This window comes from Chelonoidis abingdonii, chromosome 6, assembly GCF_003597395.2.
Source record: "Chelonoidis abingdonii isolate Lonesome George chromosome 6, CheloAbing_2.0, whole genome shotgun sequence".
NCBI lineage: Eukaryota > Metazoa > Chordata > Testudines > Testudinidae > Chelonoidis > Chelonoidis abingdonii.
Genome location: NC_133774.1, coordinates 68,763,926 through 68,789,032, shown reverse-complemented (window position 1 = coordinate 68,789,032; position 25,107 = coordinate 68,763,926).

Genomic DNA, 25,107 nt, shown 5'->3' with positions numbered 1-25,107 from the left:
TAACCATGGATTCTTTGGTATGACTCTTTGCCACACTATCTTATTCAAAATAAAAAGTAAAAATCAAAGATTGTTTTAGCTGTGCAGGAAAAAGAATAACTAGTGATTAGTGAAGTGAGTGAGTCTAACCTTTGGCTCTGCTCCACACATAGTAAGGAACAACAATATTTCAGAATGCTGGACATGAGTTTTACCATTTGGCTCAAACTCTGAACCTGACCCTACAAGCCTTTCTGCTGTGTCCTCTTTATTCTTGTGAATCAGTAGCCAGTGGAACCAGTTCCGGGGATTAAAATTACTTTTATATCAGCTAAGGATCTGGCCCAAAGACTAGAGTAATATAAAGTGCTCTACTTGAGGAGGACTTAATAAATTAATCTGAAAATTGTAGCTATTTCAGAATGAGGATACCTTTTCCTATGCAGCTTCATGCTGAGAACACATATCATCAGTGCTCTGTGTGCTGCACTGCCTGCCAGTTAATTTCTGGATGACGGTTGGTTTCAATTACAAAACGCTAGGACCAGATCTTCATCTCGTCCCTAAATGACTTGGTACTTGGTTATTAGACACAAGATGGGTGAGGTAATATCTTTTTATCAGACCTGGTAAAGCCCATCTTAATATCTCTGGCATGGTGCTGACTCCGTGAGTACTCCAAAAAAGTTAGTGGATGCTTAGCACCCACCGGCAGCCAGTTTTCCCCCTCTATCCCACAGCCTCCTGCCCACAGTGATCAGCTGTTTCACAGCATGCAGAAGGCTGGGAGGGAGGGAGAGGAATAGGGTGGCCAACTTTCTAATTGCACAAAACCGAACACCCCTGCCCCACTCCTAAACAGAGACCCCGCCCCTGCCCTGCCCCTTCTCTGAAGCCCTTCCGCCCCACTTGCTCCATACTCCCTCCCTCTGCCACTTGCTCTCCCCCTCACTCACTTTCACCCAGCAGGGACAGGGGGTTAGGGTATGGGAGGGGGGTGAGGGATCTAGCTCAGGGTGTGGTTGGGGATGAGGGGTTTGGGGTGCAGAAGAGGCCCCCAGGCTGGGACATGGGGTTGGGGTGTAGGAGGGGTTGGCGGGGTCCTGGTGACGCCTACCGTGGCTCCCAGGAGGCAGCTGCCAAGTCCCTGTGGCTCCTAGGTGGAGGCGTGGGCAGCTGGCTCCAAACACTGCCATCACACCAGCAGGTGCCACCCCTGCAACGCCCATTAGTTGCAGTTCCTGGCCAATGGGAGCTGTGGAGCCAGCATTGGGGCAGAGTGGGGAGTTGAGCACCCCCTTTGGGCCTGGAGGAAGCCAGAACCTAAGATCTCTGGAATTTGGCAAGGAATTAAAATGAGAGCTTTAAGATGAATGGATGTTTGGTTATTATGGTTCTTATTATTGGGGAAGGCAAAGGTCAGTTTTGTTTTATGTAGATTTAATTTTTGATAGTGGATGAGCTAGCATTCATAAAAGTCAGACAGCAATGGACAGGGGTTTTCATATAAACTGAGATGAATAATTATAAATGAAGTATCTTTAAGCAGCTATGTTCCTGTGAAAGCAGATAAATCAAATAACCATACAGGTAAAATTTCTGTTTGCTTCATAATTGTTCAGTTGCTGTAACAAAGATTCTCTGTAATTTTATGTGCTGGACCAGAGATGGGAACCCTAGATAGAAGATGTCCTATATTATTGATAGAAAGCTTCATAATAGCTACTGGTGTGTTTAGAAAAAAGTCTCTTCCTATCATGGAGGATTAAAAATATGAATATTCTTAAAATTCAGTGTAATCTAATCCATTGCCCAGGAGACAGCCTTAGAGCTTGTGCAACCAAAGAGCCTGAAAAGAATCATTCACCGTACGGATTAACCGAAGGATTGAAAGGATCTATCTGTATAAACAGAGTAGACTTGATTCTAATCTCATTTACACCAGAATAAATTAGGCATAATTCCAATGAAGTCAGTAGCGTTACATCAGTTTAAAAATGGTGTAAGTGATATTAGAATCCTGTCCAGTGTAAGGAACCAAATACTATGCAGATTTATTTGCATGCATAAAGTACTTCAGTGCAGGGCAGAACAGCTGACTTTGTTGTCCTGCCCTGCATAAGTACTTTATATATGTAAATAAGGGATAAGGAGACACTCAACTCCCTATCTGTCATTGCACTCAGTATAGATGACAGAGGTCTCAAACACAGTTTATGCATATTTAAACATTAACGAACAGTGACCTGATGTAAATTTCCATTTGCTTTTCTATTTTTGATCCCAAGCTGAATAATTTCAATCCTTTAACTTCAGCACCAAAGTGCTCTTACCCCCTGGGTTGTGGGAAATGGTATGGGAAATTAATAGGTCTTGTTCTGTGGTCTCCCAATGGTTTCTCATTGTGGTATATTACAAAATAAAAAGAAACATAGCTGACTGATGTACCTGCTTTCTGCTCCTCTGAAATACAAATAGAAAATAGGCAATGCATGAGCAATATTTGAGCAGCAGAGTTGTTAAACATCCTAATAGTGAAGTATTCAGCATTGGGAGTGGGTTAAAGTTGCAGAATGTAACATTACTATAGCCTTCCCTGCTGGCCTAACTGTGAATCTGTATATCTGGTTTAGAAGAGCGTAAATTATGATTCACTGAAGGGAGGGATTTCAAAACATTCCCCTCTCCTTTGTAGTCAGTGTGAAGAAGCAGAAGGAGAAGATATGTAACTCATACACACAAAAGTGCTGCTTTATCTTTCCATGACTAAATATTACCGAGATGTTTGCAGTAAATGATACGTGACTGTATCACCAGATTTTTCAAAGCAAGTTGTGAAGCAGTGGCTCATTCTGATTCGAGATATACCTCTTTAGACTTATTTGTAGAATTACTGACACTTATGTGTGCTGCTGATACTGAAGTTTGCACTTCCTCGTGAAGTGTACACTCTGTGGCTAAGGTTGAAATTCACCTCAATTTGGGGGTGGGGGAGAGCTACACAAGGCCCTATCTACCATGAAGCCCTTCATGTGAAATTCACAATGTCTGAACTCAGAGCAGGCCTTTATGTGGTGAAATGCAAGTGTGTGTATATGGGGGAGGAAGAGTAAGGGAGCAGGATTCCGAGGAGGTGAAATCTTGCTTCCGTGCACAGGGCCACAAAGTAGCCTTCCATGAAACTGCTACTTTAGCTCATGGCTGTAGCTGTAGTTTCAGCTCCTCTGTGTCACTTGTATGATGTGTTAAGATCATTGTGTCTACATCAACACTGATCTTGTAGTCCCTCCTCTAAAACCCTATTGTCCATTCTCATAGTGTAATCTGCTAGAGAGCGGATACTACAGGTCCCCCTCTGTGCTGGTCTGTAGAGGATATGAGTTGTTATAGGCCCCACTAGTGGACCTTGTCTCTTTAGCTCAGATGGTGGCAGTTCATGCTTTTAGCTCTAGAGGTCTCCTAATCAATCCCTTGTGTGTCATCAAAAAACTCAGCTGTTACAGTAGCTCTTCTCTGTTCACTGATGTATATGAGGCCAGCTTGGAGATGCCCTCTGTCCCTCTGGGCAGCTGATCCACCCTCTGTACACCCACAAAATGGAAATTAAGTGATGGAGAAGGCCATGCCCTAACCCTCCATACTAGGGTGAAATTCTTTCCTATGCAGGGACTTAAGAAGTATGTAGGACATTGTGTGGGCCCTCTGCTCTGGAATGAATTTCACTCCAAAAAGAATAACAATGAGACAAAGGCACTCTTTTTTCTCTTTCACCTCCAGTCTGTGGTGTGAATTTGGTTGAATAGCTATTGTGGGCAGGACTGGTGCCAGGGTTTCTGGCGCCCTAGGCGCCCGGCCATTTCGCCGCCCTGCGCACAGGTCCACCGGAGCCGCGGGACCAGCGGACTGTCTTCAGGTACGACTGTGGCAGCTCCACCGAAGCTGCCTGCTGCCCCCACATAATGCTGGTGCCCTAGGCAACTGCCTAAGTCGCCTAAATGAAAGCACCGGCCCTGATTATGGGGGACATGTGAGAGTGTGGTGCTAGTTGTGGATTCCCAGTGAGGGATATGTCCCAGTAATAACTGTGCTCTATCTTAGAGCTTTTTTCTTTTTTGGCTACATCTCCTGAAGAGAAAGAAAAGGAAAGTAGCTAAGGGCTCTAAGTGCATTCAGCTGAAGGAGCTCTAGGAATGCATAGTAATACTTGTCTTCCCCGCCTTACTTGTGCTTCTGTTCACAGCAACAAGAGAACAGGTATCCTGTTAATTGTCATCTACATTGTTGCAAGGAGACTCAAACAAATTATGTGTTGAAAATGGATTTGAATATCAATTGGATGTCCATGTATGTGAAAACTGGCTTTTAATGCCTTTTGTGCCTTATTTTGATTGAAAGAAGAATAAAGACACTTTGCTTCAGTTTCCTTATTTATGGCTCTTTCATATATGAATAAATAATACAGGGACCTGCATTTTTCGCTAGTCGTTAAAGTCATGTGTTATAAGAGTCACCAAATGTTTGGTACTGCAGCCTCCCCGCCCGTAAGACAACTGAGTGTACGTTTGTGATGGAACTGTATTTTTTTAGCCCTGCAGTGTCACCACAATACCAGTGTTTTGGCTTTCTTTGGAACTATTTACAATCTGCCTGGGTAGGTTTTCAATAGAAAAAGACAGAGATGAACAAAGCTGCAAATAGCTATCCTAAAATGCAAAAGGTCTTTTTGAAGCTAAATCCAACTGAGTATCACTTAATTCACTCCTACCCCTGTCCCTTCCAGGATGAACACTACTGTTATTATGATAGATTAATCTTCATTTCAGTGAATTCAGATTCAGCCTGCTTAATCAATGCTTTTGTGTGATAAAAGAACTTCAGACATCCTGTCTACACTTGTCTCTTTTCCATTAAGTATATATTAATGGAGGAGACTTTGAAAAGTTATCGGCATATATCATGAGATGAGATGTCAGAATCAGCCAAATTAGACAATAATCAATGTAAAGTAATTGATGGTGGTTCTCAAATAAAGTTACGGTGCAGAGCAAAAGAGTCATTTTTAAAATTAGATCAGAGAGGACATGGAGACATACTGAGATGAACAAAAAGAGAGAAGTGAGTTTCTGGCAGAGTTAAGTATCAGCATAACTGCTAATAATCAAGAAGTGTAGTGATAAATGGAAGCATCGACATTATACAGATACAGAAAAAAATATTCTAAAGGGAAGGAACTAAGAAAAGCATGCTAATGATTTCTTTTTAATCCTGAACTTGTATCTGATAAATAGACAAGATTTAAATGATTTAAAACCAACAATTTCAAACCTTCACAACAGGGTGTTTTTTTTTTTCCCCCCAAATAGAATATTTTATGGGTTTCCAAACAGCAAGCAATTTTGCATAGCATAAGGTGAACAACGCTTGGACACAAAGGATGAGTTAAAGGAAGAGCTGCCACTAGTAATATTGTTACTTATATATATATATATAGTTCCATAGCTGTACATGGGGGAAATAATTTCCTTAGTATCTGAATGCACTTATTTGTATATTAATATTTTATAGGATGTCATTAACACCCTATCATCGACTCTATTCGCTCTCCCATTTCTTCATCCTTTTGCTTATTTCATTTTGAATGTAAAGCTCTGGGCTACCAGGCAAAATTATGCTATTGTGGAGAATGATACAAAGGTTGTTATTTTCCATTTTAAAAACACTGTTTTGAATGTATAACTTTACTTTTAAAAGCTTCAGTCACTGTTGCTTTGTTCCATCCTCCTATTTTCTCAACCTTAATTTCACAAAAAGAGAGAGAAAATTACAAACATAAGTAATACCCTGGCACAAAAGGACATGAGACATGAAAAACAAAAATAAATTCTTCACAAACCATAGGTAAAAATAGCACTTTAGACCTAATGCTGACTGATAATGTCTCTTCAAAACAAGAGTTTTATATCTGAATCAAAGAAAATGGAACAAAGAGCTTGCTGATTGATAACAGTAAACATCATGAGGAGAGACATTTTGATAAGTCACTTTATCCTTCATTTGTTGAAGAGGATAGATAATGGGTTTGTTTGTGATATCAGAGAAAGACAGTGAGATAGGGGAGGTAGAAGGATGAAAGACTAATAACTCAATGAGATCTTATGCCTCTAGATATCCATTATGTCACTTATATGCGGTGTAAGTATTTTGGTTTATTTCAAACCACATTTGTTTAATGGCACAAAAATATTGAGAATGTATTACACCGTTGTCACTATACTTCCAATAAAAATAAAAAAAGAACAGGGAATCGGAAAATGCCTGTGCTCTGAAGGAAAGAATGTGTCCTCAGTTCCTGCTTCAAGTGCAGAAACAGATGTGCAGGAGTAAAGGTGGCTTTAAGGCAATTCTACTCTCAGTAGTCTTGGGGCCTGTCCATCCCCTGGTGTAAATTAGTGCAACCTCATGGCTGCTCTAACTTAATTCCTTGCCCGTCTACAGTTCCCTAAGGAATAATGGGAATGCAGTGCAGTCTGGAACGGTCCCCTCCCTTTTTCATTTTGCCTTTGTCACATCCCAGACATTGGGACTGTATTGGGGGCCAATCAAAAGCCATCTACCTGTTCTCTGCAGACACTAGGATTATTCTCTTTATGACCCCTTTGTATGCCACTGAAACAACATTACATGATAACGTGTCGTACAAAGATCCAGAGTGCAGTCTTTATTCAGGTCAGGAAGGAATGAAGGACTAGGTTCAAATACTGTAACTGGACCAAAGCATGATTCAGAGCCTGACTCATATAAAAAGTTTTTTTGGAGGATCAAAGTTCCTACAATGTCTGGGGCTAGACTGGAGAGACAAGGTGGGAGAAGTAATATCTTTTAATGGACCAACTTCTTTTGGAGAGAGAGAGACAAACTTTCAAGTTTCTTCTGATCTTGGAAAGGTAAGGGTCATGACAAAATGCAAGGTGGAACAGATGGTTTGGCATAAGCAGTTAACACATATTGCAAGGGACCATTCAAGGTAGAGTGGCCTGTTAACACTTCTGCAGTCATAGGACAAAAAGAGGGGATTAGTGGGATACAGATTGTTGTAAAAACCCATAAATCCAGTTTGTTTACCTGGCCATGACCTTGTGAGAGATCAATGAGAGAGCATTGTGGAGAACACTCATAATCATGAAATGCCAAAGACTGTGACACAGGAAGCAAGAAGAAACCAGATAAACAGAAAGTAATGAACGGCAGCCCTCATTCACCTCCCTCTCCAATGAAGGGTAAGTCTAAACATCAAAGGGTATCCCTACTCTAGGAATTCTACATGTGTCTAGATGCATGGCTGTGCCATACCCTAATCTGAGGGGTATGAGTAAGTGCACAGGTTACCCATGGCACATCCCTGTACCTGGCCCACTTTCCAGTGTGGATGGGGACAAGGCGCAGGTACAGATCTAAAATTTCAATAGTTTCCACTTCCATTCCCACAATGCACTGTATCCATTTCTTATTGACCCATACACAAACTATAAAGGTTCCTTCCTGCTATATGCAGCAGAAGAAGCATGCTGAACTGACCTCACCTCACCAGCATTTGGCTGCAGTTTGAAAGTTCAGTAGTGTGAGTTACAATGGCAATAACTCTGAGCAGCTAGCTGTCCCAAAGAGTTTTAGTACCTATCTGCGTGGAATACAGCATCATGCACAAATTTGGCCAAGGCATTAGAAACATGTACTGTGAAATTTCAAATAAGCTGGAGGAAGTGAGCATTCACTGTACTCCTATTCAGTACAGGACACGAATGAACTGCCTAAAGTGCCTGTGAAGGAAGGACCATTACTCCAACCGTTGGTCCAGGGAGGCTCCTGTTCTACCAGGAACTTGATCATGTGCTTTCAAGGGCCCGCAGTACTGACCCACTCTAGCTCCTTATGTGCTGCTGAACCCTGCCAGGCTCATTGTCTGAGTGAGCAGTGATGAGAGTGAGGATGCAGCTTGGAACATCGAGGACGCTGTTGAAGATCCAGACAGGGTGGAAAAGGAGATTCTGCACCTGTCCCCACAGGATCAGGTTACAGACGCCTTTGAGGAGGACACTGAAGAGGCACTGGTGCCTTGTCAGGGAGCAGAAGCCCAGGCTGGTAAGTTAGAATGTCCCTTGCCCCCCTCCTGGTAGTCCTGAAATTCCATGTTTAAAATTAAGGCCATTTGACATAATAGCCACATATTTCTCCTCCCTGGATAATATGCCATGCATTGGTCTGTGCCTGAGAGGTATAGTGCTGAAACCACACCATTGTTATGCTCATCCCATATGAACCTCCTCCAGCTACACCTCTTCTAACAGCCTTTGTTATGGCTACCCCAAAATGGGCCTCCAGAAAAAAAATGCTTAAACATTAACTGTTCTCTGAAGAACCATGATTACAGGGTGTGTGGCTTGTGTTGTAGACCACATTCTGTAGACACTTTGGAAAATAAAAATCAGTCTGCCTCTGTCTGACTATTTAATGGTCCCTTGGCAGGCAGGGAGCTACCTGGGACCCCACAGAGCAGAGGTCTGATCTCAGGAGAAACAGAGCACAGTCCTTCATACTTTTAAAATTATCTGGGAAACAGGTTTCTAGTACTGTGTCTGCGAAACATCTATAAAGTTGCAGTGTCTCTCCCTGCATTTCCTTTTCTTTGCCAGGACTCGGCATGTAGTGGAGGTGATGTTGGGGCAGTGGGTGGGGGGAGTGTTTCCAAGAAACACTAGTAAAGTTGCAGTATATCCTTGCATTTCTGTTTCCTTTCTGGAACACGTCAGGCTTCCAGAGCCACACAGAGCAGGCGTGGGGCGAGGAACAGAGCGCAGTCCATCATACACTTAAAATTATCTGGAAAAAAGGTTTCTATTGCAGCGCTGGGCCCAAGGAAATTTAGTAAAGTTGCAGTGTCTCTCTCCTGCCATCTTGATTTCACAGCTGTTAGGCAGGCACACAGGCAGGGCTTTTGTTGACAGGTGAGGGTTGGGGTTCAAATCTCCTTTTGGATCGAAGTTCTCTATCCTAACTCAGAATTTTATTGATTTCCATTCCAATTTTCTCCCACTCCTGGAATCTTAATCTAGGAAATTTCTCATGCAGAATGAATTCCAGCTGATCCTTGAGGTTCATCAGGAGACAAATCTGTTAGGAACATATTCACAACTCACCAAACCCCTCCATTGATTAATACGCAATGGGGTAGCCATTCTCATAAAAATCTCTCTGGCATAGACTGAGGGTTCCCCACCACAGAACTGAAAAAAAATACTTCCTTTTTCCATTTAGGCACTTGAAATACTACCATATGCTAGATAGCTTGACCAGCCTTAAAGAAAGAAAAATAAAAATGTTTGGGAAGGACTTTTCCTTCCATGCTCCAACTCCTTATGAAAGGGTGAACAGTTTAATTTGTGAAAAATACTATTGCATGTATCTCACCATTACATGTCTCATGTCCATCCTCCTGGGAAGCAACAGCTTTCTGACAACCAGGGCACATAACGTGGAGACAGTTACATACCTTAAATGCTTAAAAGGTTCAAAATTGTGGCTTTCTATAGCAGAGGTCTATTTCTCAATGAATTGGCAGGACTTTTGGCATCTGAGACTGAAAACATCCCAGCAAGACCACAGAACAAGAACCCCAGAGAGGGAAGGAACATGGAAGACCCGCTTGCTTGGATGGAATGGAGAAATGAGGAATAGGTGGGGTTCCTGTGGGCAAAAGAGTAGTCTCTGCAGCAGAAGGGAGAGACTGATGAGCTGGTTCCTAGAGGAGGAGAGCCAGTACAGAGTATGGGAACATACCCCATAGAACAGTTAATAGAACTAGTGTAGGAGGCCCTGGCACCAGCACATCAGCCTCCTTGTCCTCCTCTTCCTCCGCCATTTGCAGCACCGAAGTACAGCTACACTGGCAGCTCTGTGGCCCACTCCCTGACCAGCCAAGAGGGCAAACGAGGCCTTATTCACATTGCAGGAAAAGTTGTTGAGATGGAATACATATAGGTGGCAATAGTGAAATGCCTAAACACATAGAAGAATGAAAGGATCACAGCAGGGCCACGACTGTCCCCAGAAGAAACCTCGCCCCACGCTGTAAACATATTCTAGGTATCCTGTAATGACGAGTATCGTACAGGTGAGCAATGTGACAAGTGCTAACAATTTCAGTAAGTGGAAATCAGATGGCAACAAAAACCTGAAGACATACTTTTGCCCAATACCATTGTTGGCACATGCCATCAAGTTAGGTTAAGGCAGATTCACATAAAGGCTGTAAAGCTGGCCCCCAAGCAGTAGCACAAGGCAGATGTCATTCTCTGTCTCCCCATGCTGCCAGGATGTGTGTACATATGGCATCCTAATCTTCTTTACCCTTCTGTACAAACCAGTGTGCATGTGTGTAGGATCCAGCTGCCTGCACATGGTTTGCAAACCAGTGTGTCCTGACCCCATTCCAGGCAGAAATACTGGTCTCTACTCTCACCAATGTTGTGCACTGAACAGCAGGCCATGGTCATATGTACACCATTGGCCCCACTGGCATCTAGATAGGCTTGTCTGCAGTGCCAATGAGACTTGAGCCTACCAAACATGCACTCTACTACCATGCTGCAGCTACTGAGATTGAAATTGAATTATTTTGTTCCAAGGTCCCTGATGTTAGGGTACTGTTTCATGAGCCATGGCAGGAACGGGTTTGTAGGAATCCCCAATCTGTTGGCACAGATGCACTGCATAAAACAGTCTTGTTTCTGGGGAATAAAATCCTCAAGTACAAGCCAGATCACCTTAGTGAATCATGAATCTTTCCCATATGCCACATGTTAATATTCATAGAACATCTTCTCTGGACAGCCAAGCCTTGCCTAATGATGGAATAGTATCCTTTGCAGTTCACTTGCCTTTTGTGGCATGCAAACAATTGGCACCTGAATGCCATCAATGGCCCTAACACAATTTGGGAACCACATCCTCTGAAAACCAACTATTATTTGAGGAAAATTTATCATGCCAACCACCTGTGGATAAACCACTGTGTTAATCTCCTCACAAACTTCCACAACCATGACCCCAATAATGGACTTTCCAACTCCAAAGTGCTTTTCTATGGCCCTTAACGGTCTCAGATAGCTAGGTTCCACAAAGCAATAGCATCCTGCATTTCATTGGCATGTCTTCCCTCAGCTCAGTGTTCTGGCACTGGAGGGATGGCACAAGCTCCTCACACAGCTCCATGATGGCCTGTTTCCTCATGCTGAAGTTCTGGCACCCCTGCTGATCATCCCAAATTTGCAGGACAATATGAGAAGCGATGGTAAACTGAACAGGATTCTGTGGCAATCGGGGCTTTCAACATATCTGTCCATGGTGAATTGTGATTGTCCCTCAAGGCCTGCTGTCACTGATGTCTCAGAATATGCCATCCAGCATTTTGCTAAGCACCTACTCCACTGCATAAATATTTGTCTCACAATGAGGAGCAGGGCCATATCACCTATTTGCTCCATAACTTCACCCTCACTTCTCTCCCTGAAAAATTGGGTCAGTGTGATCCAACAGTGCCATTGTCGTGCGGGAAGGAGGAACACAAATGTGCTCTACACATGAGTCTAGGAAGGACTGCATTGTAGTACCAACAATACACCACAAACCAGTACCTAGAGTGCCTCTTTGTGATGCAAAGAACCCAAGGATACAACTCCTGAAAACATAGTGCTAAACTTGTATACCTTGAATAGAAGAGTGAATATAGGGAGATGGATGTACACAAGGTTCTACACATATCCAGAACAGCAAACATGGACTCTTAGGGTGGGTTTGGTGACAATGCCTGCATGAACATGATACAATAATCTGGTATGTGCACAAGTGTACACAAAGCCAAAGAGAGACTAGAGGCTGTTAGGCAGGCAAGAAAAAAGAAGAGATGGCAAAAGGGAATAATAATTAAACCATATCAGTGGCACAAAGTCTTTTTTAATTTGATGGCTCCCATATTTTATGACAAAATGAGTAAAATATCTTGAATAAATGTTGCTAAGTTTAAAAGCCACTGTTTACCAGTGGATCAGAAAATAGCATAGGTCCTGATTCAGAAACTCACTTCTTAAGTTATTTAATTATTTAAATATACTAGCGTCTATTTTTTAACAAATCAGGTGCAGTGGCATTGATAGACATACAAGATAATTGCTGTTTATGGAATGCACCAATCAGCTGAAGATGTCATAGGCACATTGTATTATACATTATTTAACTGAGTATGTTTAAATTTACAAAAGCTACAACAAATCTCATGACATGAATGTACATGACAAGTGTATTGAGTTGGTTATTTAAAGAAACAGCATTTTTCCCTTGGGTAGGAAATTTCATTGATAAGAAAACACTCATGCTATCTGTAATCTAGCCTCTGCCATTTATACAAATTAAATTCACATAGCTTGCATATTTTGTTTTATAAATTCATATTGTCTTTAATGTGGGCTGGGAGAAAAATGAGAATGAGACCGACTAAGTTAATGGAGGCAACCAGGAGTTATTTCAATATTAGGCCATGCATGCACGTTGGGCTGTATTTATAAAAAAACAAAAAACAAAAAAAAAAACAAAATCACAATTTTGGGTTTTTCCCTATATTTAATCCCTTTTTGGAAGTATTCTGTGCAGCATTCATCCAAGTAAAATATGTTCTCCATGGATCATTAACTCCTCTTTTCATAGTGGACAGTACTACTTAGCTGATCCCAAGGGAGTATGCAAGGAAAAATTGAGGCAGAAAGACATTATGAACTTCAATATAGATAACAACCATATTAAATTTATTTTAACAAAGATTACTTTCAAAAAGTCCAAATATATACTAAGCTTAATCAGAGTGAGTGCTAACTTGCATTCTTTTATATCATTTTTATGAGATATAGTCTGCTATTCAGTAATTTTCAGTTGCTATAGCAACTGTGGCAAATTATAGTACATGTGCTATAATATTTCAATGGCAAGAAGCAACTATAAAAAACACATTAAACATATTTGAAAAAAGGGACGATAGAGAAAAAATTTGCTTTTTACACAGTCAAAAAGCTTCCTTGCTATAAAGAATCCATTCTTTCTCTCTCTCTTTCTCTTTCTTTCTCTCTATGAACCCATCCAGTGCTGTAGAGACATGCACAGTTCAATTCTTTAAATAAACAGACAAAAATTAAAGCTAGCGTAATATCAATAAACACTGAGACTCATCAAAATAAGCCCCTCCTCCCAATACACTTCTCCCTCCAGGTCAATTCTTTTCTTTCAGTGAAAGACAAGAGAAAGGCCATGTACTGCGCCCTGAACGTCATCAAATTCAGGCTTTCTCATGCTATCTAGAGGAACATGTTAGGGGACACAGAAACAGAGAAGATGCTTTACTGTGTCGCCCAAACACTTATGCCAAAAAATTAGTGACACCCTGAGTTACACTATGGGCAAAGGAGAGTGAAAAGTCCTCAAAGCATAAAACACTTGACTGTATAGCTTAATTAAGACAGCCAGTATCTGCCTTCAAACAAGGATGCATTCGGTAGATGTCACTAAAATAAAAATTCACTGAGAACGTGGTTGGACATAGTGACCAAGGTTCTTCCAGCACTGAAGAAGCAATTTTTGTTTTAAAACACGACAGACCCTTTTATATCTTACCATAATTCCTAATGTTTTGTCATATGATCCAAGCCAGAGCTCATTCACTTAAACTTGCACAAAAGAATTTTAGCTGAGATCAAAATCTGGGAAGACAAACAGTAATAAAAAGAGGCTTGCACTGAGGAGGTGAAAATGCAGTCAAGGCTCTAACTGAGAACCTTGTAGTTGAGCTACAGCAGCTGAAGTATAGTCAGCAGAGAATTTTATTCCTCTAAATATGGTGAAAAAGGCCTCTTCCAGAACAACAAGGATCATCTACTAGTTTTCTACACCTTTCACCCTTAACCCTGTACAGGTCTAAATGGCTAAATCTCCAGTTGGGAGCTAGAGAAGGCAAATGATATGTTAACAGCATTATATTCATGATACTAATATGATACCAATACTTCCATTTAAAATCATTCTTTTGCTATGTCTGCTTTCCCCATAGCTGAGTACAAAAGGATGATACATTTAGGGGAAAAAAAAGAGACTGGAAATATTATTTGACATGGCATATAGATGTCCTATAGTCAACATTCATTGACAAAGGAGGATGTCCAGACAAATCTATGGCTAGATTTTAAAAATGTCGTGTACCAGTAACAACATTCTCAGGAAGGGCTTGTCTACATGGTACAGTAATGCATTCTATGGAGGTGTGATTTCTAAAGTGCCCTAACGTGTTATGCATTAATTGGGCCATGTAGACTGCTGATGCTCACTAAAGGTTGCCTAGTGTGCTTTAATGAAGTACTGTTTGAAACAGTAGTAGATTAAAGCACACCAACAGGGGCTACATGGACCAATTAACGTTCAATACATTAGAGTGTTTTAGAAATTACACCCCCATAGAGCCCTAAGACAATAAGATCACCAGGTAGAGCCCTAAGACAATAAGGTCAGTTGGATCTCATATGTTGGTGCACACAGTGATTGCTGGCAGGAAGGTCAAAAACGAATCCCCTTTCTCCAGACACATGTTCAGCAATACACAATTGGCCAAGGGCTTTGTGACCCAGAAGAGCACATTCTATATTCCTCTAGCTTTGTAGTGAAGGTAAAGGTTGGGAAAACTCAAACAGTACATTTTTCTGAGTAGCACAAATGCAGTATGAAATGATATTTGGGCTCAGCTGAATACTCCCAGTAGCACAGACATAATCAAATCTAGCTTTCCATGCAGAAGTGGGCATTTTTGTTTAAATATTGGATAACTATATGCTTGAATTCCCAGTCTGCTTATCCAAACATTGACTTTGGGAATGCAACAACATGTACACAGTCCTAGGACAAGTATCAGAGGGGTAGCCGTGTTAGTCTCTATCTGTAAAAGCAGCAAAGAGTCCTGTGGCACCTTACAGACTAACAGAAGTTTTGGAGCATGAGCTTTCGTGGGTGAATACCTGCATATATATACCTGCTCCTGGAAATTTCCACTACATGCATCCGACGAAGTGGGTATTCACCCACGAAAGCTCGTGCTCCAAAACTTCTGTTAGTCTATAAGGTGCCACAGGACTCTTTGCTGCCAGTCCTAGGACACACATTTTAAGGCTTGCTTGAAAATTTGGCTGTGGGTAGATTTCAGATTACTGAATATTTTACTCATTCCTCAGAGCAGACGCTTTTCAGGATTTTTTTCCCACTGCATGAATGGGATGTTTCTCATGTGAGGTTTATTGTCAATAATGGACATACAAAAAACATTTACTGACAATCAGAAGTTAGCTTTTTAAATGGTTTGCTTTGTACAGATTTTTCCATTCTGTCCATTTTACAAATGAGCACATGGACAAGCCAGTTGCATGAATCCCTAGCAAAAATAATATACCACATCTGGAACTAGCAGAACAACTAGAATTTACCCAGGTACTTTTGCTAGAGTGTGGCTTGACCAAGTTAGCTGGGCAGGGAGAAGGGAAGCGAGGTTCCTCACAAGCTGCCCCTCTCCTTTCATGGCCTCCCTGGATGTTGAGTCCAGGCAAACAGAGTTAAGTAGGTATTGTACGTATTACTTATTCTCCCCATTCCCAACCTTGGCTTCATCCCCCCAATATGCCAACCAGTACAGCTGAACTGGTGCAACTGGGTAGTAATTTGCTGCTGTTCAGGACCAGCATAATATTACTACTCCCTATTGGAGCAAGATGGGAGCAAGAAAGGATGCACATTCCTTCCCTGTGCTGCTCCTGGGACCGTACTGCCATTTAGCAGCGTATAAGGGGTAGATCCTAAATATACAGTTGACACTGGGATGAGCAACATAAGTAAAACATACCAAACATAACAAATATCAATACCCTCACTTAAGAGGCAGCTGGTTCTCAAAGACAAATACGTCAATTTGTTATTATCCTTATATAGATTAGCCTTGATCTTTGAGTTTCATCCGTGTTACTGTATTTTTCTATGCAATATACCTCTGTAAATAGTTTCATAGCAGTGAGTTATCAATGTCCTAAGAATGCCTGATTGTTATTTGAAGAAAAGATACTCTAACAGACAGCTGCAGTGAGAAAACTGCTAGCAATGAAGTGCTAATCAGTTAGGATCCAATCCTACAAACACTACCAGGAACAGTGATTGCTAGAGTAAATAGATGCTGTTGAAGTAGTGCTTGGTAGTAAAGTATCTGCAGCTTTGGGCTCTAAACATTTAATTTTTTGTGTGCCAAATCCTGGCTGCTGGTGCCAGTTACACTGTTTGCTGATTAACCGCTATTTGGCAGTCTCTTTCTGCTGTTTAGCTTCCAGGGCTATGCGGCTTCTTGCTTTTTCTTTCAAGCTGCATGCCTTCTGTCATCCAATTCTATTTCTTTTTCCTCCTCCACTCTTCCTAGCTTTTCAGTCCATTCTGCTATCTGTCTCCAGCCTCTGTACGTTTATTTCAGCCAGTTTGAATTGTATAACTCTCACTGAGGACGCTGTCTTTGCACTCAAGTCTCTTTGGTAGATCAGGCTGTTCCTTTGGTAGTGTGTTATGATTACTCATCTTGTACTTCCTTTTGTTCTATTACCTCTACTGGAAATAAATAGAAAGTAACAAACTGTAACCTTTTCTTTTTATATTCCCAGCCTTCTCACTTGTGAATCTCTCAGGAACTAATTTACCAATGCTTGGCATGTGATCCTTGGCTAACCATATCCTGCCATGACTATGCCACTGTCATGCTTTCTTGGGGGTACCCAGGACTTAGTCATGTTATTACCACTCTGCCTCCAGCATGAGAGAGACTTGCTGGTGTGAAACTGTGTTAGCTCCCTGACACCTCCAGTTTGTTGGCCACCCACTCAGTCTCCTCTGGGCAATGCTAGCCCTCAGTTTGCTGTGCAGATGAACAATAGGTTCACTCCAGTCCCTGATGCATTTGGGGTGTTCTGCTGTGGTATCCAGCACCTGCCACTGGCTACTCACAGAAATGCCAGGTTTGCTATCTCCAAAGGGACAGTGTACACACTAGCTTGTTTGAGTCAACTGAGTCATCAGCACCTATTTAACATTACAGCACTGAGATATATATATAGTGAAAACAATCATAAGTGTATTATCAAAGGCTAAGATTTAAGAGATAGTGAGTAAGGATAATAATGGAAACAGAAAGGTTGCATATAAAACAAAATCTATTCATGCTTTCTAGAGATTAAGTTTAACTTCAACAGGCTAACCATCTATCTAAAAGCTGTGTATTCTCACCCAAAGACTTCGTGCAGCGTTTCTACCCAGGGCAGGTTGAGATCTCATTCTCATGAATGTAATTGCATGGTCTGATTAATTCCTCAGGTGCAGGATAAAGAGGTGCCTTTTTTCCTTCTTCTTATATTCTGCCAAACTCATTATTGGTTCCCAGAGTCAGGATGAACCCCTTGGATCTTATTTTCCGGTGTACTGACTTCACGTTGTCTTTATATGCAAACACACCTTCCTCTGTTTGGCTTACGACGCAATCTACATTCTTTATTTGGCAGAAGCCTGTTTGTCAACCCTGTCTTGATTCAGACTTTAGGGATATATTTCCATTATACATATATATCTTTTTACATAGTATCTGTATATGCATTTCACAATTATATTAATTATCAGCGTTATCTTGGCCTTCATTTAAGATTTTACATGACATGATTTATGGGTAAATACTATGAAAGGATTGTACTAAGTGTAGTGAGTTTTTCAGGCCTGGTAGAAGTTACAGAATAGTGAACCCTTTGCTAATTGGCGTTGAAGGGTCTTAGGGTCACTGAATGGAACTTAGAGCAGCCCTCAGTCCCAGGACACCAGAGGATCAGGGAAGTGCAAATGTAACTTCCTTCCCCAACTCCCCATCCCAGGTACTGTACTGTGCGCAGCTTATCTGAGCCTGGATCTCTGGTCCTCCAGCCCTCTTTCAACTTTTGGAGAAAGGAATCTTTTGTTTAAGCTATTTGTAGTTTGTTTATCAAACACTTGTCTTTAGCAGAGTTTAATAATTTGATTCCCTTAGGATTCTTGAGTTCCATTCAGACTGAGGCCTCCCCTAATTTTTCCTTGTTGCTCTGAAAGAACAGCTTGTCTAGACAGCAATATTGTCCAATGGTATGCCAGAATTCTCAAGAAGGAGGGGAGGGAATCTGCTGAGCATTCAGAGAAATTCATCTGCATTCTGTCTGTGTGCTCTGAGATGATAGAAAAATCTAGGCTCCTGGTCTATTTTCCTAGCACTGCCATTGTTACAAGAGTAGCATGTCATCCTATTAGTATACTTTTAGAAGGCTACCATTTTTTATATACAGGTATAGTAATTTTGGGGGTGGATGAGCCAGTTGGTTTTAACATCTGAGTCAGAGGTGAAAGTAAGCTGGTTCAGTATGGTACGGTGTACAGGCAAGAGACGGTACGCTGTGCTGGACTGCACTGGCTTCTCTGGGGGTGATTTAAAGGGCCCAGGGCTTCAACCGCTGTGGGGAGCCCTGAGCCCTTCAGATTGCTGCCAGAGCTCTGGGAGCTGGGCTCTGACAGGGATTTAAAGATCCCGGAGCTCCGGCCCCCTGGAGCCCTGGGCCCTTTAAAGCACTGCCCGAGCCCCACTGCCAGGCTCTTTAAAGGGCCCGGGGCTCCCCACTGTGGCAGGAACACCGGGCCCTTTAAATCCCTGCCCATGGCAGGCTCTGGGGCCCTGGCAGCCAGGATCCAGCGGAGATTTAAAGGGCCCGGGGCTCCATAGAGCGGCTGGAGCCCCAGGCCCTATAAATCACCTCCGGAGCCCTGCTGCCACTACCCCAGCCCTAGTCCAAGCCCTGCTGCCCCGGGGTAGCAGCAACAGAGTTTCTACAGTGATTTAAAGGACCTGGGGCTCCAGGCCCTTTAATTTGCCCCCAAACCCCGGGGCTCCCAGCCGTCTCTGGAGCTGGTAGCTCTGGGGTGATTTAAAGGTCCTGGGGCTCCCTGCTTCTTCTTGTTGAGGCTATGCCCCGCTCAGGACTCTGGCGTACTGGTAAATCCTTTAAGTTACTTTCACTCCTGATCAGAGTGTTTTATAAGCTGATGATATTCCCAATGCCCAGTGACTTTTCTTGCAGATCTGACAGTCTGTCTGCCCAGGAGGGAAAAATTTCTCCTGTTTGACTGGAAATATTGTCGAGTAATGACTGTACTCTTATACCTGGGCATCCTTTTTCCTTCAACTGGTTAATCCCCAGGGCCTTTGAAATGTTTCTGAGTTGCGCCAATATCAGAAACTATTTCTAAAGATATGATCCAGTGCTACTGCGAGAAAATCCATGCTCAATGTCTTTGTTATACAAGACTATTTTGTTCAGCTTCATAAACTAGTAAATAGTTCTGAAACAGCACCACCTCAGTGGACTTTAAATGAATGTAAGTGACCTGTTTTAGAATATATGAGAATTCAGCAGGAGGACAGTGGAATCACTTATGAACACACAGACTCATTTAATGGTACCTACTTCAGGAATAGGGATAAGGTCTCCCTTTTTTTATAATAACCTTAGTGTTCTTAATACAGGCTGGCTCCATATTCTCTGGACTCTCCTTTGCTAACATATGAATGTGTTATTGATTAATTATTCATTGAGCGCTATCAGTTTGTTTAATACTGTACAAAACTAGAGGAAAACATGGTTCTGCCTCAAGAAGATTACATTCTAAGCTGGATAGACAATACATAGAGTCTAGCCCACATTTTCAGACAGCTGTTTTGTGCTGCAACACTAGCAGATTCTGGCCACAAAACCAGTGCTGTTCACCTCAGGAGAATCAGACCAGTGCAGGGGGAACCTCTGATTGTGGAAAGCCAGTGTAATGATTCCTGTGCTACTGCTCCCTCGTTGCTACTAGGGGGCTTGGCTTGGGATCTCCTACACTTCACTGATCCTCAGCTGCCATAATCTTCCTTTAGGACTGTTGGCAGCTAGCAAAATTTAAAGCAGCATAAAGGCTGCTCTAAGTTATGCTTTGAGACTGCCTGGCACACAGCTGATCAAGTAATGGGGGAGCATATATGACATTTTTACAACCCTCTCCTACACTACTCAGGCATAGCCAAGGGTCTGGGCCTCTGTATATTGGTGGACACATACTATACTAGATAACCGGATGAAAATCCAATCACAAAGAGGTGGTGACATTTTCCTTCACAAATTACATGCATTTTTTTTGAAGAGAGAGTGATCTTTTGGCACACAAGGAGCAGGAGTGAGTTCCTTGCATAAGAGCCTGCATGACATGAGAAGAATTTAATGATCAGATATTTTAGGAAGCAGTTGGTCTTTATATAGAAACACCATACAAATACATAATTGGCACACTCTTCCTTGTCTAATGTTTTCCAGTGCTCTACTTACCGATAAGTTAGTTGCTTTCCTGACTGTCTTTGTTACCATACTTTTACAGAGCTTCCCCCACTCCCAAAATGTTAATTCTCCTTTTGGGATTGTTGGGTCATAAATGCCCTATAGTTCCTTCACTTCTCCATATTCTTTGTCAAATCCAATGCACCTCACATAACTCCAGTGCAACAGTTCACCCAGTGCTATTGATTGGCATTAGTAATTGCCCATCATTAAGATGCATTTTAGAAATTGCTCAAAGACATCTGGACACATCTGGACCATTTGAGTGGCTGCTTTCTGTGGCAGTGTCTTCCAGCAACCTTCACACTTCAGTCTTCTCCAGCTCATGGTCAATCAATGAAAACCCTTTTGCTTTTCCTGGCTGCAGAGGAGCTCTCATTAATCTTCTTTATCACTTCATTATAGTGAAATTACAGTAGTTGTCCAAAACTGGCTTAGGAATTGGAATTCAAATGCATTGGTGAGCTTTATTTCAACCTTGGACATTGAACTCTAAGCATGATCAATCTTAGGATAAATGCTTACTCTCATTTAATCTGAGTGAGACACTAGCAATACAGTATATTTAAATAAATTAGACACTTCTAAGTAGCAGAGCTGACTGCAAAATATTTTCCCAACAAGTGAGATACTTGCACTTATTCTTTTATCCAACCTCACAAAGATGCTCAAATTTTGTTGTTTTCTTCAGAAAACTAGTGATGTTTTGTGTGTCTCCTCCTCACTGTTGGCTGTCTTAATCAGATAGCTGGTATTAGTCAGAGAACACCAGAGTGTCAGCCATACAGGTCTCAGAAAAGAAGGGGAACTCAGAGCCAGCAACTGTACCTTCTTTTTTGATGGAACAATGTGCTCTTCCCTGTACATAGGGTCCACTATGTACCTACTGCCTTGGGAACTGCAGATGCTTTTGCTACGCCACTTTTAGGTCTCAAGTATCAGAGGGGTAGCCGTGTTAGTCTGGATCTGTAAAAGCAGCAGAGAATCCTGTGGCANCATTTTCCACTTTGCTCTGATGTCAGTGACTACAAAAGGTGCAAGGCAGTGGAGAATCAGCCCCAGTGTATTTACAAAAATATAAAGCATTGGGATTTCCTCAAATAATGTAAAAGCAGCAGAGAATCCTGTGGCACCTTATAGACTAACAGACGTTTTGGAGCGTGAGCTTTCGTGGGTGAATACCCACTTCGTCAGACTCAGGACGCAGGTATTCACTCACGAAAGCTCATGCTCCAAAACGTCTGTTAGTCTATAAGGTGCCACAGGATTCTCTGCTATTTTTAGGTCTGTGTCTTTCAGCATGGGAGTCAGGAGAAGAGAAATCTATAATGGGAAAGATGTAGGGAATGGAAGAAGGCTCATGACAGCTGCCATGCTATTTTCACTCCATTCTCCACAGCTCTGGAAGAAAGAGTTCCACTTTTGTGTAAGATAAACATGGGAGGTGGGGTGCCGAAGAGGTGATTGTTGCAACCCTAAACCTAATGCTCAAAATTTTTGGTCTGGCCAATTGTTGGTCAGTACCGGATCGTGTGCAACAATGCAGGCATGTCGGGAGCAAAAGAAATAGTGTGCCGGGTGCAGTCCCCTGTCAACGTAAAGGGCGCCAGCCTGGAACCTGGAAGGTGAAGGAGCTGGGAACAAATCTGACACTGACATGAGTAAGAGTCCCTAGATAAAACCACATTGCGTGTCAAAAATTGGCAGAGTGCCTGCGTGTTAGCTGTATGGACTGATCACCCTACCAGTCAGGGCCCTTCCCGAATTTCACCGGCTCATGTCGTGTCGTGTCAAATTCATGTCCCACAGATTTGTCATGTACTCGGTGTCCATACTGCTGGTTAGTTGCATCTGGAGTGCGGTACGTGAATTCTAATCTCTATAGATATTTCCACCTAATCTTTCTTTTTTCTTCCTCTCTCTGTCCTTCCTTTCTCTCAGTCCTAAGCTTTACATGTTTTTATTCCGTTAATTTCTCTAGTTGATGAATTACTTTCCCGGGCCCAAGCTGTAATTCATTCCCTGTTACTGATAATAAAATAGCCATTTGGCTTTAAATTCTATTTTTGCTGTGTCCCGTCTTTCCTTCCCCCATCAAACAGCCACTCGAACCTCATTTGTCTTGGTCATGGTGTCACGAACAGGATGGGGCGAGGAAAGTTGCCCCCCATCACCCCCACCCACCCATGTTGATTGTCTGTGGCAAACTGAGGCTACCGATAAGACCCCTGACGATGAGTTTAATCATCTCTAATATCATGTTTTGCTCGACTGAGAGCAGCCACAGACAATTAGTTGGAACTGTATTATTGGGGTTGGGTACTCAAGCCAAACCTACAACATTAGTCTATCTATCAGTGCCGCAGGCTGTCTTCTAACATGTCATATGGGCCTTCGGTTAACTCCCTTGGAGCCCATCTATTGGCCAACTTGCACCAAGTCTGGGGAGACTGGTGCTGGAACTGACCCAGTACGCTTGTGGAGAGATGCCCAAAGGGTCTTGAAAGCAGCCGGTGGCACCTGTCCACCCTCCACCAATCCTCCGAGGCTCCCAAGCAGGGGCCCCACATACGAATTAGTAATTCAACTCATCCAGGAGCTAGAGGATGGGAAATATCTAAAAAACTCCGCCCCGATCAATATAAGCCAGAAGCCGTTGCCAGCGCTTATCATAAAATCCTAGGTCTGGTCCTGGATAAACTAACTGTATTTACGGAGGCCTTGACCTCCACCACATGGGAGATAGTCGAGACCCCCAAAACCCTCGATAAGACCCTACTACCACTGCCTGAACTTTCTGAGCCTTCCCCCCCACTGTACCCATCGGCCCCTAGTTTATATCCAGCCCTACCACCAACCCACCCCACAGTAAATCCAAAGGATCCAGAGCCTGACCCTATGGAGGATCTACCAGTGCAAGTAACCCATACTAAGATAGATCAAACCGGGGTGCAAAACATTACTTAGAGTGGCGCACCCGTAGTAAGGCAGAAATGAAGGAGTTTATCAATGATACGGGGCAAGAGCCAAATGAGCCGGTATTTATGAGCTAGCTGGGACAGCTCATTTTGGAATACAGCCAGGAATTAGTCGACCAGGAGGAGGCGACCCTTGTAGCTTGAAGCCTGGTCCAGAGGAACGGGCCGCGGACTGCTTTTAATGGCCCCTACGTGGCCAATTGCAGTGCCGGCAGCAGCTTATTTATAGATACAGAATAGCCCCGTGACATTTCAACTTCCTTCCGGTGGAATCTCCACCCCCCGTGATTTAATTTTCACCATTGTAGGGGCATCCCTTATCTGGTGGGACCCTACACAAACTCCTTTAAATTTAACACAAGCACCGCAGCAACTTTGTTGGTTTCAGGCCTATTGCTACGTTACTGACCCAGCTGCCATCCTCATACATGAGCAAGGGGTAGATATGATGCTTGACAGTAGTCCCCTAGGGGACACAAGCACGCTGTTATGGATGCGAGAATTCCAGGGGCGGCCAGTCACCTCGCTATACCAGGCTATGGACTGCCTAAAGTGGCCCAATCCCCATCCCACAGTAGCAGCGAGAATGGTTGCATCCAGAACCAAACCCAAGTACCCTGAGATCCTATATAGAGCGGAAAATCTTTGGTTTCCTGTTAAATAAGGGGGGTCTTAGTAAGGACGCCGCTCGCAAGCTAACTCCCACACAACAAAAAGAGTTCACCATAACCCTGGGGTTGGAAGACCGTCCAGAAGGCTCACATCAGGAAAACAGCACGAGACCGGGTGTGTAATGGCGGCCAACACCTGGTCTTGTGAACCCAGGCTGTACTTTCCCCTAGTTACCCTTGATAACCAGCAAGTTCAGTTTCTGTTAGACACAGGCACCCAAGTGTCCATCATTCCCCCGTCCATACCTCACAAACGTACAGGTCGCACCATCTACGTCCAAGGGATCAATAGTATCGAGTTCCAACCCGAAGTCAAAGTTAAAGCTACCCTCCAGGATAACCCCGTCCAGTTTACTGCTCTCCTGGGAGACCAGGCCCTCCTTGGAGTGGGCGAGCTAAAGGCTTTTAAACTAGCCCCAGTCATCGCCCATGCCCTACCGGCCGCCTTGAGCGCTCGTCCTCACGAACCTCGTGCGAGTAATCCAACCCCATGGAAATATCAATCTATCCCTACCCCCACAAGGGAAACCCTCCATCAGTTAACTCCTAGCCCAGCTTGAGAATACTCGGCGTATCTGTCGTGTTACTGCCAGCTGATATCTATCCAGCGCACGGGGCATCCCAAAGCACTCATGAGTTCCGTATGGTCATTGATTACCATTCGGCTAATCAACATATTGAGGCGCTTGCATTTGCAAGACAGTGGGATCTACCCACAATTGAACACATCCTATTTAACCATCAGGCCAAGTGGGCATGCACCCTCGATCTCAAAGATATGTTTTACCAGATACCCCTCTACGACCCACAAGGGCTCCTCAATTTCGCGTATGAAGGTGCCCAGTATCAGTGGCGGGTCTGCCCCCAAGGGTACCGAAATTCACCCACCTGCGCTACCGAGGACCTGAGTCGGACCCTTCAAGCCGTCTCACCCCA